This window comes from Pinus tabuliformis, chromosome 9, assembly GCF_031772625.1.
Source record: "Pinus tabuliformis cultivar Carrire ecotype Pingquan chromosome 9, CPIR1, whole genome shotgun sequence".
Lineage (NCBI taxonomy): Eukaryota > Viridiplantae > Streptophyta > Pinopsida > Pinales > Pinaceae > Pinus > Pinus tabuliformis.
The window spans coordinates 1,564,207,959-1,564,220,097 of NC_142307.1; the positions used below are offsets into that span (position 1 = coordinate 1,564,207,959).

The 12,139-nt window shown below is 39.7% G+C and overlaps 1 pseudogene; it reads left to right on the forward strand.

Moving 5' to 3' along the window:
• The first annotated feature begins 7,213 nt into the window (after positions 1-7,213).
• On the forward strand, positions 7,214-8,321 carry LOC149154607 (developmentally-regulated G protein 3 pseudogene; annotated as a pseudogene).
• Positions 8,322-12,139: the final 3,818 nt, after the last annotated feature.

The window sequence follows — 12,139 nt, forward strand, 5'->3', positions numbered from 1 at the left end:
CATTGGAGAAATCCATCCCTCTTCCTTAGGCCAGCATAAGTGGATTTTAACAGCCACCGACTATTTCACCAAGTGGATTGAGGCCATCCCATGTAGGCAAGCCAATGACACCACCATTATCCAATTCCTTGAGTGTAATATCCTTTCTAGATTTGGCTGCCCTGAGAAGATTATAACTGACAATGCCGCTGCTTTCAAATCCAAAAAGATGATCAATTTTTGCCATAAATTCCATATCACTCTAGGCCACTCTACAGCCTATTACCCTCAAGGTAATGGCTTAGCTGAGTCATCTAACAAGAGCCTGATCAGTATTATCAAGAAGACCTTAGAAGAAAACAAGAAGAACTGGCATAGAAAGCTCACAAATGCCCTATGGGCAGAAAGATTGTCAACCAAGAAATCCATTGGGATGAGTCCTTATGAGCTAGTATATGGCATGGAGGCCAGATTTCCTTCATCACTGGACATTCCTATTATCAAGCTACTGCAAGAGATTCAAGCTGAGCCAAATGATATACAAAGGAGGATAAACCAAACAATTCATTTTCAGCAGACAAGAGAGCAAGTCTATGATAGAGCTTAAATTATGCAAGAGAAGCTCAAAAGGATGTTTGATAAGAGGACTAAGGCTGAGAATTTCTGTGTTGGCAACAAAGTTCTAAGGTAGGACTCACGACGAGAAGACAAGGGAAAGCATGCCAAGTTTGACTTTCTGTGGAAAGGCCCATTTGTCATCAACGCTATTCAAGGCAACAATACATATTTTCTCAAAACTCTAGATGCCTGCGAAGCTGAAGAGGGCCCTGTCAATGGCCGCATGCTGAAGCATTACCTTGACCCAGTGATCTAAGGGATACAGGGTTCTGATGTATATATTTGTATATTAATGCATGTACATATAAGCGCTTTCTTTTTATGTTTGTGTAAGCAATCCGATTGCTTGGAACCAAGCAGCGAAGTTATGGAGGCAGAGCAGCGCATGTCCTCCGTTTTAAAAACCTACCATAAGCATTGACCACAGCAGAGCAGCGCAACAAAGCTTGAAGGCACAGCCCACACAAATCCCCCATTTCAAAGCTCTATATTTGCATTGGTTTTGGGAAAAGAGCGCAGTCCCGAAGAAAAGAAGCCAAAGGAGCGCAACATTCAGAGCCTCTATTCTTTTGAGGTGAATTTCAAAGAGAAGCACATAAATTTTGCCCCCGGTTATGAACTTACTTCAAAGGGTGCACAAGGCAAGTTATGATATATTTTAAAATACACTCAATGGTAAAGGGGCAACGCTGTTATTTATAACAACGAATTCAATTAAAAATGCTGCATTCAGGTTACCAGCTCTTCAGTCAATGGTATCAAACAGAGGAGTGGTTTTTAGTGTTACATCTATAGCCTGTTCAAAGACAAAAATTAAGAGGAGTTGCTCCAATTGGTTCCCTTTTTGTGTGTACTTCAAAATGCAGTGCTCAAGCAAAAGTGTATGCAATATCAAGCACGTATAAGAAAGCAGGCGATGCTTTATTTTTCACAGTGTTTCAGTTAAGGAGGAGTGCTGCATTCAGAAGTTAAAGTTCTAGTCATTCAACAGTTAGCAAAGAAGAAATTTTCAATTAAACAGCAACTACAGAGGATCAAGGCATTCTGACCTGCTGTTCTTGGCTTGTCACAAGGAAAAGCCATCCCCAAGTGGAGCCACTGTTAGCTTCCTGTTGCAGTAGGTTAATCATCTTTCATGATCGACATTTTTACATGCCAAATATGTCATACTTTGCCTGCTGCAATGCTCCATATTTGCTACAGATGGCCAGAGAAGTATCCATGAGAGTGTGCTAGTCTAAATGCCACTGCTGTGTTCCAGTTTTGATGAGTAATCCATTTTGATCAGTTTTCAAGTATAGGGAGCTCCAAACAGCTTAATCTTGGTCTCCCTAGGTTTCAATTTCCTGTTGTTGAATATAGAGAATGAACATCTGTCCAAACTGTTTAATCTTGGCAAATTTGTAGATAGGTAGAGAAACAAGGGTGCTCAACAGCTTAATCTGAGCCCCTGGATGCAATAAGTGTAGTTGTAGATAGGAGGACAGCAAGAAGAAAAGAACAAAAAGCTGGGTATGCTAGTTCAAGTGCACCCAAACCAAAAAGAAGAGAAAATGCTAGGTGAGTAGGCCGGGTAGGTAGCTTTGTGGTTGCAGAATCATGGCTTGTGATCCATTTCATATTGTCAAGTGTTATATCTATCATATCACAAGTTGAAGGTAGTTGTTCAGTTGGAGGACTTCAAGCGAGGCATGTCTAACTCCCCTTCTTCCTCTTTCCCCAAATCACTCACTAACTTCCCCCAAAGAGGTCAAGATCTGCTTGATACCTCTTAGATTCATCATTCTCCATATCATTTGCCTTGGTGGAGATCTACTTCACTCAAGGAATGCTTACAATTCTTCTATCAGTCATTTTCCCCCATTGATAGCCTAAGACATCATACTTAGCACTTGTTCTCATCTTTGTCGTGTTAACTACTAACTTTATTATGTAGCTCCCTATCTATTTCCCCCTCCCCTACTAAAACTATGTATATAACTCCCCTATATACTTATCCCTCCCCCTGGTTGAAAAATAACCATATGCATCCTTGGGGATTGCTAAGTTTATCTGAAACTCAGCAAGAACCCTCATTGCCCCCTCAAACCATCTTCTCATGCATTTTGGACACTTTCCAATGCATAGAACCCTTCATCCCCCCTAACTATCTCCCAAGTGCATAAGGACTCATTCCTTTGCATAATTCCCCTTCACATGTTTAAAAATCACCCCTTGAACCTTGGTTTGCCTTTATAAGGCATGAAACCCTCTTTGGCCACTAAACCCCTCTCAAAACCACATCACTTTCCTCCTAAGTGCCTTTGGACTCCTTCCAAGGCATAAGAATATGCAAACCATGCAAAAACCATGAAAAACCTTCAAAAAAATGATAAAATCCTCCCTTTTTGGCCATCGGACCCCTTCCGATGCCTTAGAATCCAAGCAAAAGCATAAAGGTTACCCCCTCCAAATTCAAAAGACATGCATTTTTGAATAAATAATGGCTACGATGAGAAATGGGTCCTTTGGGTCCCCCTCCGATGCGATATCGCTATCGGAAGGGGGCAATCATATGTTCAAACACCATATATAACTCCTCCGAATTCATGTTTCCTTTGCATTTTAATAAAATGCATGCTCCGATGAGAAAAGGATCTATTTGATCCCCCTCCGATGTGATATCGCTATCGGGAGGGGGCAGTGGCATATATAAGCGAAATGGCTAAGTCTCAAGGCATGGGGCATAATGTCGATGGGCTGGACCCGAAAACATATAAAGTGGACTGGTAAAAGCATATCGGGTCCACCACATTTCGGCGTTTCTATGTGGAAGCCCCATGACCCCGCCGATAGCGAATTGTCGAATTAATCACAGCCATCCATTCTTGGGCCCCAAATCAACGGCCCATATGTAATCGGCGGTCACCCCATGTATATGGCTTCGACCAGCGGAGCCGAAATAAAATTAAGGCGCGGCGCATAAGGATTTCGGGTCCGAAAGGATCCTTTGTACAACGAAAAGGGAAGGCTTCGATATGGCGGAGCCGAAAAGTTATAAAGGGCAGCCTCAAGGCATTTCGGGTCTGCGACAGTTCGGAGGTTTTACATGTTGGGACCAATGGTCCGCCCCGATGCGAGTTAGCGCCAGCCGTTGGATCGGCCCGTGCCGGATCCAACGGCTATGATTTAATCTAATGAACAGTGATCGCTCCCGCCCTAGTTTTGGTAAAATTTCATGTTTTAAGGCATTTTTGCCTTATAAAAGGAAAACAACCATTTTTCACAGGGTTTCTTCTAGCGCCCACGCCCGGCTCCAGTTAAAGAAATTCATGCATCCTTAAGCCATTATGGATTGCTCCAAAGCCCTGTTTAGCTCCAGAAGCTAGTCTCGGCCTCAGCACGATCAGCAGCATGCAATTCCTCCTTTTTGCGGCATTTCTTCAGAGTTTAATACTATTTTGAATCGGCCAGCGCCGATAGCATCCCAAAGGCCACGGAAGTCTTTGTAGCAGTTATTTTTGCATTTAATTGGCAGATAAAGGGGCGATTAGACAGTTTAAAGCATATCAGCGGTGAGAAAAGGCCCAGATTCAGTGCCAAAGTGTATCAGGATGCGGCAAAGAGTATCAATCCAGTTTTTCAAAGCAGATGAAGGCAAAGCAAGCCCAGCAAAGTCAACAAAGCATCATTCAGCCATTAAGGCTCACCAACACTTCTTTTGTTGCCTTAAAGCCACCTAAAGGCATAAATGAAGGCTTTCAAGGCAGAGTTATTGAAGAGACATTGTTCCCAGTCATATTTTTGGAGCAGCGCTGCTTCCTTAAAAGCACAGTTATCACACAAAGGACACCGCGTGGCTCAAGGCACTCTTTCAATCCATTTTTGAAGCTGCAGGACCATGCGCAGCCCTAAAGAGCCATTTTGATGAGCCTGCTCCCTCATGAACACCTGTTTTAGATATTTTATTGCATTTATTTCCAGCAAAACTTAGCAGTTATTGCACAGATCTCTTTTGAATCTGTTTTGATAGATATTTTGAGATATTTTCTCCCTTGACACCTTTTTTTCCTCTGGAAAAATCCGTAACATTTCATTGATGATCAGTTTTACATGAGAATCTGTTTTTACATGATATTTCAGTTCCTTCTTGTGTTGCACTACCACGCAGGGTATGCTGTCAGTGTACTATCAGTATGCTGTTCTTGCCATCAAAATTACAAAAATAATTACAAAAAATATCAGTCTGTGTCTGTAGAGCTGTAGTCTAAATATATATATCAGCTATGGTGCTGCACGCTGATCCAGAGTTGGATACTCTGGATCTATATAAGGCCGATGGAAAAAAGTATGCTCCTGCTGATTGATGGTTTCCTTGATCTCCCATATGCCTCTGTCCATCAACGCTGCCTCTTTGGAAAGCTTGTCGGCACTCCTATTATGCTCCCTGTAGATGTGAGAGATGGATATATGGTTAAAAGCTGATTTAAGATCAAGTGCATCATGTAAGATAGTGCCGAGTGAGTGCATGTGATAAGTTGCAGTGCCATTTATCCAACTGATGATGATCTGAGAGTCCCCATATATGTTGATATTAGCGCAATGGTGTCGCAGGGCGAAATGGAGGAGGTGGCGAAGGGTGATGAGCTCGGCAAAGTTGTTTGTCCCAGCTCCTAATCCGGCTTTGATCCTGTAGTGATGATTTTCGTTTAAGTGGAGGATGAATCCTCCACCACAGCTGTGTGTGTTGGCAGCGCCATCGAAGAAAGCCCATGGCATGTTGGAATCGATGGTGGGGGGCGGTCCAGGAAGGCGAGCATTTTGTGGTGGAGGATCAGGCAGTTCTGTAAGAGCAGCGATAATGTTGGCCTCCAACAAGGGCCAGTGGATAGGCTTGTTCTCAAAAATGATGTTGTTTCGCGATTTCCAGATTGCCCAGTTTACAATGATGGGCAGATTAATCAATTTAGAGCCACTGTTGTTCTTACTCCAATCCGTCCATGCCTTGATCATATCCGGTCCTGTCCATTCGCCAGCATATTTTATGTGTGGCTTTATATTGCACCAAACGGATCTAGTTGCCCGACACTGCAAGAATAAATGGACAATGGATTCCGAGTCTGACTTGCATAATACGCACCAGGTGGGTCCGTGAAGGGCTCGTTTCATGAGCTGGTCGCCTGTGGGGACTTTATTCCTCAATATACACCAGCTGAAAAGTCTTGATCGAGGTGAAGCAGATAATTTCCAAAGGCTCTGCCACCAGCTAGCGCAGTCTGTTGGTTTTTTGCTCTCAATAAGATGTATATATCCATCCTTGGGTGTATAAACACCATGATCCGCTTTGTGCCAAATAAGCTCATCTGGTCCATCTGTAATGTGGATATGTGATTCCATTAAAGCCTCCCTGTAATCGTCCCAAGTCGCGTGCCATCTCTGCGGGAGGCTCAGTTGAATCGCAGATTTCCATGCCTGATGGAACATATCTGTATGATCAGGATCAGCTATCTGAGATATGACCTTAATGTTGTGGGCTGAGAGGAATTCGATGAGTTCTTGAGGGAGCATATGTCTACCACCACAGCCGGACCAAGGGATGTTTGTAAATATTTTCTATTTAAACCACCCTCTGCACTGTTTTAAGGGTTGGTTGGTCGATAACTTCCTCTAGACTTGCATTGTATTTTCTGAGAGTCTCTATAATCAAAGATCGCTGGAATGTTTGGGAGATGAACTGGCTGTTGTGTTTTAATGACTGAAGAGTGACTATGGAATCCTAACGCTTCTACATAGCCCAATAAGTGTTTCTTATCTCTGTTTACAGTTTATATGTGTTTATACCATCATTGTTTCACTATCTAAACAACAGAAAGAAGGAATAGTTCAGACCTCACTTAGTTGTATTCTGTTCTCAATTTCTGTGATTTATCTATGTTTTCCTCTGAATTAGTCCTGAATATGAATACAGATTTGCTCATATTTACGCTAGTTCCTTCATATATGAATGTTGTTTAGGAATCCTTGACTGCTCCTATATTGATGTTCATTCACCTTCCCTCTGTTAGCATAATGAGAGCTACTTAGTTACCTTTCATTCACTGACCTTCATTCCATCCTTATTCCAGCTTGATATTGTTTTATGTGTAGCCATCCTGCTCTGTATTTCTCTTGTGACCAAGAAAACGCAACAGCAAGCCTAATCCACGACTCCATGCCCAATGGTTTGAATTTCTCACACTATGCATCCCAACTCTGTTTGAAAGAATCCTCCATCCCACCAAAATCAAAACAAAACCCAAGAAAATCATAACTAGCCTAAAATCAACCCAAAACAAAGCTAAATTATAAAGAGAGAGCCCTCTCTGATTGCAGGTAGGCTAGGACCTGCAGTCCAAAGATAGGTTTGTGGTTACCTCGGCCGTATCCTTTAAGGAGCTTTAAGCACAACCTGAGTGATAACACATTGTTTGTAATCAACAGGGGAGATTGTCACTCTCAAGTTGCGAATCGCACTTGCGAATTCCATTTAAAAAGTATGACTTGCACTAAAATTTTGAACTGCCTTATTAACAATCCAAATGAAAATATATATATATATATATATATATATATATATATATATATATATTTTGATTATATGAATATTTTCAAGGCTACATCCCATAATTTGGGTTCACTAAAGACCAACATTGCTAAATTATAATGAGAAATTATTGCTCCTCCTACAAGTGGAGATTCATGTGTTGGATTTGTGGGGTGTCCATCAGTTGGAAATCCTGCTCTTCTGAACGAGTTGACAAGTACCTTCTTTGAGGTGGTATCATTTTAATTCACCACTCTAATATGCATTCCTAGTGTTATTCGTTATAGAGGTGTAAAAATTTAGTTACTAAGACCTTCTAGGACACTTTGAAGATGCAAAAGATGACAAAGGGAGAGGAAGGCGGGTGATTAGTACTACAGGAGCTTTCAATTGTATTTTGATAGTTCTTGATGATATCATCCCATTATTCACAAGCACAGTATAGAATAAGAGCCTCAAGGATTTGGAATTAGGTTGAATAAGGAACCTCCTACTTTTACATTTAGGAAGAAGGACAAAGGAAGAATAAATCTCACATCTATTGTGGCCATCACACACTTGGACAATGAGGTTGTTAAATTAATTTATGGAGAATAAAAGATTCATAAAGTTGTTATTTCCCTTCACTATGGTGCAACCACAGATGACCTTGTAGATGTGATTGAAGGTAGTCACATATACATGCCTTTCATTTATGATTATTAACAAGATTGACAAATTAACTCTCGAGGAATTGAAGATTTTGGATAAATTGCCTCACTACTGCTCAAATAGTGCCCACCTTGAATGGAATTTGGATGGCCTATTGGAGAAGATATGGAACTACTTAAATTTGACTCGAATATATATAAATCCCATGAGATTGAATGCAGACTATGAAGATCCTATTATTATTTCATCTAAATCACAAATTGATGAAGATTTTTATACTCGAATCCACAATTATATGTTGAAGCAATTTAAATATGCATTGGTATAGCATTATAGTGCAAAACTAAAACCACAAAGAGTTGGGAAGGATAATGAATTAGAGGATGAGGATGGTCTCAAAGACCTTGCCTGCGTTTGTTTGGAAGAAGGACATGATTGTTGGCAAGGGACTTCTTTTAAAACATGGCTAGGGAAGCTCAGAATGATCCCACATGAGCTATACATACCTTAGTGATATTGGAGTTGATCTAGATTGGATCATTATAATTTTTTTCATCCATATAAATGCATTTAGAGTGGAAAAAATGGAGGAATTATCTCATGGGACCATTTTTACAAGTAGGACCGAGTTTGGAAAAAGGGGGGTTTGAAAACTTCCACAAGCATTTTGAGTCATCAAAGTAAGTTTGTTGGGGGTAAAAAAAATTTATTTAGTGCAACACCTTTTCATGTTATTCTACATGCAAATATATTCTCAACAATGCATGAATCACATCAATTAGAGTTAGTATGTGAAATTTATGCCACTTAGAAGTTGACCTTCCTGTTTTCACCACCATAGTTTGAGAGGATTCCACATCAGCCCCAATTATTCATGGAAAAGGGGCTATCCATGTGATTTTGATGTAAAATAATCTAGAAGAGTCTATATTGTAACTCTGGTTAAGATTTGAGGTAGTCAAACTTAACCAATAGCAGGCTATCCAACTGTGTTATAACCAAGCCACTAGGAGGAAGAGGCATTCCATTCTTTCCAATGCATTTATTCCATAGCTAAGAAAAAATAGTGAAGAGGGATAGGAGGTAGAGAATATAGAGAGGATTTTTGCACTGTAGCAGCCCATGGGCCATATGCCATACTCCTTTGTACCTCCATCCATATTTCCAGATAGAGAAAGAGAGCAGAGAAACCTCACCTTCTAGTTGGGTTTTCTCTCGAAAGGGTTTCCCAAAGAATATCTTGTGTCTTATATGTGTGTGAGATTTTATTTTTCTGTTATCTATTTTATGCATACTTTCCATTCACATGCATGCACTAATTACAGTAAAATGTACAAATCTAGAAATTTAATAAAAATGTAATAGTGCAGAATTTTAGATTTTTAATATAATATTATCAGATCTGTTGTGACACATTGTCCAGTGGAATATCCATGGTAGTTTATGGATTAGCAGTGGAGAAAAGGATTGTACAGGGGTCCATAATAACATCTTGGTTTCAATTAATATGTTAATTTATTAAGTATTGTTCTTTGATAGTAATATATATGACCATGTGATTTTCTTGCAGGTAAAAGGAGGGAACAATATTGTTCACTTATGAAAAGGAAGATAAGATTGAGTTGAGAGCAATAAGCTTTGATATTTTCAATGCTCCAAAAAACTATCTTACAATGCATCTTTTTAAAGCTAAGAATCTCGTGAGCCTTTGATGTCAGCTAGGGGTTTCTCACGAAGGCCATGGAACTACGGATTTCGACAGGTAGGCAAACAGGCCCCATACAAGCTTCTAGGACCATATAACTTCCCAAGGCACTGTTTCAACCAAATTGTGGGGTGTTGATACCATTCCTAAAAACAAATCTACTTGATGGTAGACATAGTAGTAGGAAAATAGACATTCAATACAACAAATGAACATTGCAACCTTGATTCTCTTCTATCATAATGTATATGTTTCTTATCATAATGCTAATAACTATGTAGAGATTGATTGAGCATATAATAGTCATTAGACATGAGAGAGTCATGAGGAAGTTCAAAAGTCATGAGGATAGGTGGAAGGTCATGGTAGGTGAATAACCACCTAATTTCTATAATTATACCCTCATGCCTCATTTGTAAGGGAATTTTAGCACTTGAGCTAGGACTAGCATTAGATAGTTGATTTGTGTTTAAGGAGCTAAAGGCACTCAACTCTTGGTAGCTAGTAGGGTGAGTGATGCAGGAGCATGAGGCTTGAAGGAAAAAGGCTTCATTTTATTCCAAAAATCCAAAAAAAGTTTACAAGCAAAGGAGTGGGATCCTTTAGCCGTCAATTTACAAAGTTTTCTAGATAGGATTTTAGCTAGAATATAGGTATTTGAATGATTTTGTAATTACTCCAAGTAGCTCAGAGTTAGTTGAGATTCTCGAGGAGAATATCATGCAATTTAGGTATTTATCTAGGATTAGATAGATTCGATCCATGGATTGAGGATCAAATTTTTGGATGTAAAGTATTTATGTAAGTTTTAAACTATTGTAAGGGGATTTGGATGGATTTGGATGTGGAGAATTAGACTGTAAAAGAATTGAAATACCTCTATATCTCTGTGTATTCTATGCATGAAAGGTCAAACCCCGGAGGTTTAATTTCTTCAAAATATCTCTATGTATTGTTGAATTCCAGTTTGACCTATAAAATTAGAATTCTCTATGATCTGGTGTTATCATGTTTAATTCCTCTTTCACTGTGTATTAAGTTAAATTGAATGTGTTTCAAACCACAGAACTTTAGTCAAGCTAAGCTCCAAATTTCATAATGAAGGTTTAAACCTGGCGGAAGCGCTAAAATCATAGTGGAAGGAGAAAAATATGATAAATTCGTGAGGGAACCTGAAGAAGCCTAGAACAGTTCGATCGATAGAACTGTTAGATCTATGGTAGTCATGAGAAAACAAGCGTCGGAGTTAAACAGGGGAGTAAAGCGGTCTTCATAGGCGAAAGCTGTTTTTGCACGGGCTCAAGGAGGTAAGCAATATTTTGGGATAGCCACGTGATTCCATTTAGTAGTTGACACGTAGCATAGAGAAACTGCTTTTCTCGCTGCTCTCGAATTGATAAATATTGACCAGAATTCCACACGATATTAAGCGTCAAACATTGGATCAAGCGGGCTTGATCAACGGTGAGGGTCACCCGGCTAGTTTCCGAGTGGGGAAAACGTTAACCGTCAGATTGAAGAAAGAGGATCGACGGTGGAGAATTAATGCGATAAAGGTTGGGCAAAGGTGGATGCGAGAAGTTTATGAATGACAGTGTTATTTCCTTTCGGTTCCAGGGTAAGTGAAGTTCTACTAATATTTCGAGAAATTTTAGCAATTTTGCTGTTTTAGTAGAATATCTAAGTTTGGAGGCAGATGACTGAAACTGAAAAGGAAATTGAAGAAGAACTTCCACCTATGCTTGAGGAAATCGTTTCTGGATTTGAACAATTATCCCTTACACCTGCAACCAGACCACCATTTGTGGTATCAGAGCAACCTACTGACACTAAATAGGATCTCAAGGATCAGAAAAAGAAATCCAACATGGCTTTCAGAGTTGGAGGAAGAGGTGGTGGTCGAAGAAGAGGAAGACTAGTTGCAAATGTTGAAGTATTAGAAGCTATGCAACAGATGCAAGCTAGATTAGAAGCAATGGAAATGGCAAGAGATGAAGATGCTGGAGATGTCAGTGAGCTTGAAGTTGGAGCTGCAGAAGAAGAGGAACCTGTAGATGTAACTCCTGAAATGAGATTCTTTAAGTCAGTGTTGAGATCCACATCTAAACCTAGGCTTTAAGTTTCAATTTATACAGGAAGTTTAAGTCTTGAGGAATTGATAAACTGGATTAATGATATGGAGAAATTCTTTGATTATGAAAAAAAATAAGGAAAGAAAGTGAAGTTTTCTATCACAAAATTGAAAGGACATGCAACACTTTGGTGGGATGGAGTGCAGGTAGAAAGAAGAAGACTTGGTAAACAACCAATTAAAAATTGGAATAGGATGGTGGCAAAGTTGAAAGGTAAGTTTTTGCCAAGTGATTATCAACAGACATTATTTAGACAGATGCAGAATCTTAGACAGAGGTCTATGATAGTAAAGGAATACACAAAGGAATTCTACAAAGTGAGCATAAGAGTAGGACAAATCCAAGATATAGATGAGAAGGTTGCAAGATATGGTCTCAGAATGGAGATTCAAGATGAGATAAGTGTACTGTCTCCTAAAACAGTAGAAGAGGCTTATCAGATGGTATTGAAGGCTGAAGAAAAACTCATGAGGAAGCAATCTGCCAGAAATA